Source organism: Mucor mucedo, assembly GCF_025094135.1.
Source record: "Mucor mucedo strain NRRL 3635 chromosome Unknown EV154scaffold_161, whole genome shotgun sequence".
In the NCBI taxonomy this organism is placed as follows: Eukaryota; Fungi; Mucoromycota; class Mucoromycetes; order Mucorales; family Mucoraceae; genus Mucor; species Mucor mucedo.
Window position 1 is genome coordinate 1 of NW_026252445.1, and position 4,076 is coordinate 4,076.

Here is a 4,076-nt window from a genome sequence, read left to right on the forward strand (position 1 = left end):
CCGCTGGCGCTTAAATCGAGCTGGTGTGATTGGCTTAAAACTTGGCCGGGTGTGTAACTTAGGTGGCCTTGGTATTCTGCTATCATAATTTGGCGTACTGACACAGAATGAAATAGTGTATTTGTACACGAAGTGGTAAATCTCTGTTAAGTGATTTGGAGTGATAGTAATTGATAAAATAGAATAGATCAAAGAGGTTGTGCAGACTAAAACAATAATAAAGGGCACTGCCATGTTAATAACCTCTAATAATCGAACCATTTTACAGTAATAGGAACCTACGTTAAGATTGACGGGTACTTATTAAAGTAACACAAGACGATCAATCAGAAAGAAACCACACAGGTAATAGTTACAATAACAAATTTTTAAAGTAAGAAAAGGATAAGTTTATTAAAATATAAGAATTCAAAGTGTATTTATACTAAAAGATCTAATAAGATAATTGTGTTGAGATATGAGTGTTCTCTTGAGTAATTGTGATTATAACCGAAGCATTTTTAGAGACATTGTTACTGGCTTGTTTAAGTGTAAAAGCGGTAACGTGAAGTAAAGAAAAAGAGTAGAGATTAAGATAAAAGTTCTTAAAAAGTGAGCACCAGACTATTAGTTGTCAACTAAGATAAAATAAAATATAAAGATATAAAAGGGAAATGCTACGACGAATCAGTTATCTGTGTCTTCGAAGGAGTATAGTAAAATACAACTGTTAAGACTATTCAGTGCTGATTTATAAGAAGGGCTTTCGTACAATTATAGTAGTTATATATATTTATAATGAAACCAGGCTTATATGAATAAGACTAAATCAGATTATAGTAAAGAACAAACTAAAGATTTTATTAAATAATTTTATGGTCCTTTTATAAGAAAAGGACCAAAAAGCAGTCAAAAAAAAATAAGACATCTGAGGTCAAAAAGGACCAACAGCAGAAGAAAAAGGTGGTGTAACAACATTTCAATGTTGTCTGAGCTCGAGATAAATTATTTCTTTCCAAATTAAGATATGTGCATAAAATAATAAAAATCCATATGTAAATTCCAATCTGAACTGACTTGATACTTGAAATGAACATATTTGAGAGAACTTGTAAAACCAACCAGAATGTCTTGACTTGGAAAACCAAATTTGGAGAACAAGCTGTTTACATATCTTCTTGTTGAATAAAATACTTGATGATAAATAAAATAGTGTAAAACGATAATAAAATTGATACTGAAATGTGTGTACTGAAAATAAAATAAGGTGTTGGAAAAAGGTGTTGTAATCTTGTAATGAATTGAAAAGTGATATAAAAAGGTGTATAAATGTTGCAAAGGTGTATTCTTTTTGATAAGTGAGAAACGATTATATGAGTGTGGTTGACGCGACTTGAAATAATGATAATAGAGGATTATTCTCGATAAGGAAAGAGCCAATCTTCATTTAGGGCCCTCGCAAGCACATCAAACTATTTTTTAAAGATCCCGATTAAGGACATTAATTTTTTTTTTTTTTTTTTTTTTTTTTGTGAAAGGTTACAGTTTTTCCAAATAGAATCTTTTAAAATTTTAATAATATATATGAACGATTAATAACAGCATTGAATATTTTCAGTGCTAAAAAATCCGAATTGTCCAAACGAAGAATTAAAATCTGCAGGCCCCAAAAACCTTCTATCAGATTATTTAATGTCCAAATCGGATTACTGAAATCACAAATGTTGTTTATTTTTCAATAAGAGCCTTTCATTTTTATCGATTTACTTTTTTTCTAACATCTCCATTTTATTTTACAGATACGAGTTTCCAAAATTATTCAAGTGCTGATTTCATCAATGGCCAACGCCCAAACCCTCCTGTGGTAAGAGGCCGACCCAGAGTAAACCCTCCGCCTGCTGCACAGATTCCCACTGACGTACCTGTTCCATCCTCTCTACTGGAATGAAGAGTCGTCATATTTTCTACGAGGCGTTGTCCCGTAGAATTAAGAATTTCCATTCTATCTTCTTCGAGAGCTTCAGATTCTTCGTTGATTTGAACTATTAGGAGCTGCAACTGAGACACGATAAACGCAATTTGTTGTGGGGTTTTCATTCTTAAACTGTAATTTTTATCTTTTTAAAAAAATCGGTTAAACTGAAATTTTGTCTTTAAAAAATAAAGGAACAGATATTTTAGTAATCTGCAAAAACTTTGTTATTAATCATTCAAATTGGGTCATTTAAAAAGCAACGTCATGGATTTCAGAAAAAGATTTCTTTTGGAAGTCTGAAGTAACCTTTCACAAAAAAAAAAAAAAAAAATAATGTCCTTAATCGGGATCTTTAAAAAATAGTTTGATGTGCTTGAGAGGGCCCTTAGTTAAACAAACTTCTATATTTCCTTTTACAAACGTTCTAGAAGCTTTTAGTTGATCATTGACGTTGATAACCTCACAGCATATGTCAAGAAAGAGAGTGCTCGCTTAGCTCAGTTGGTTAGAGCGTGGTGCTAATAACGCCAAGGTCAACAGTTCGACCCTGTTAGTGAGCACATTTTTTTTTTGCTTGTGTGGCATGTGTCGTAGGACTGTCGGGTCTGATATAAGTGTTAAGCTTAGTTATATATATTTAAGTAGAGTAGTAAAAGAGTTCTCGTTTTATTGAATGATTGATCTGACATATTTATAACTATCTAAAAGCAGTCACGACAATACCCCCTTCCCAAAAAGAGCTTCATGTACGGGAAAAAAAATTATGAATTCATAATTTTATCTTTTGCTCTGGCTGTGCGAGGGATATACCAAGATTTGTCGATTGGGTTGCCATCATATTTTACTGGATGCAATCTATCAGTGTGGACCCAAGAAGAATATACTTTTCCATCCACTTCCTTGATTTGATATGTATTGAAATCAAAGTTGCATTTGATAACTTGATATGGTCCCATCCAGTTGAATTCGAGGCCTTTCTTGCTTTCATGCCTGAGCATGACATAGTCATCAATCTTGAATTCTTGAGTTTTCTGATTTTTTAATGCACCATCCCACTTTTCTTTGTCTTTTTCAGCCTGTATTCTTAGTCTATCTTCAGCTTGGAAACGATTTTCGCGAAGATATCGCAAATGGGTTAGAGCATCTTCAGCTATCAGCTCCGGGTCTTCTTCTGTAAGCGGATCCATAAAAGGCCTAAGTGGATCGCCAGGGAGAATAGGATCAACGCCATACGTCATATAAAATGGGCTAAGGCCAGTAGTTGCATGCTTACGTACTCGACACGCAAAGAGAGCAGTTTCCATAAACTCATCCCAACTGTGAACTTCTCCTTTCACGTATTTGGTCAACATGTGCTTAAATGTTTGGTTAAGACGTTCACATTTGGAGTTCGTACGAGGATGAAACGCACTGGTGAAAATATGATGAGTCTTGATCTTCTGCATATATTGTTTCAATATCTTTGACATGAAATTGGCACCACGGTCAGTTACAATTTCTACTGGGCAGGAAAATCGCATAACAATTTCTTCATAGATGAATTTGACTATTTCAGAAGCAGTAGCAAATGGAAGAGCTTTTGCTATAGGCCAGTTAGTGTTGTAATCGACTGCCATGATTATCCATTTATTGCCATTTTTTGTGAGGGGCAATTCACCAATAAAATCCAGATGCCAACGAGAAAAAGGCGGAGGTACTTCCAAAGGTTTCATAGGAGCGTGGTGAACATCTTTTTCTTTTCTAGAATGCAGTTGACATTCAGGACATTGCGATAGCCAGTTAGAGATATCACCTGCCATTTTCGGCCACCAAAATCTTGTTTTCATCAATTGCGTAACGGTAAGTTTCCCTTGATGGCCAAAACCTCTGTGAAAATCTTCTACTAAGTCGGCTCTTCGTTTAAAGGGAATGAATTTCACCAATTTTTCTAAGGAATCCGTTGAATTGGTTAATTTCTTCCAAACATGACTTTCTTTGACAACAAAATTCTTGTGTTGATGAATCAGTTGTTTTTTGATATTTTCAGGCCAAGAATCTTCATCGTGGAAATAGAACAGTGGCCAGTCTTGCAATGGATCGGTAATTAAAGGATCATCAAATTGACGAGTTTTCTCAGATATAA

General features: G+C 34.3%; 1 non-coding gene across 1 annotated transcript; it reads left to right on the forward strand.

The window, feature by feature from the left end:
• The first annotated feature begins 2,440 nt into the window (after positions 1–2,440).
• On the forward strand, positions 2,441–2,514 carry EV154DRAFT_t129. Its single transcript has one exon. It is a non-coding gene; the product is annotated as a tRNA-Ile (tRNA).
• Positions 2,515–4,076: the final 1,562 nt, after the last annotated feature.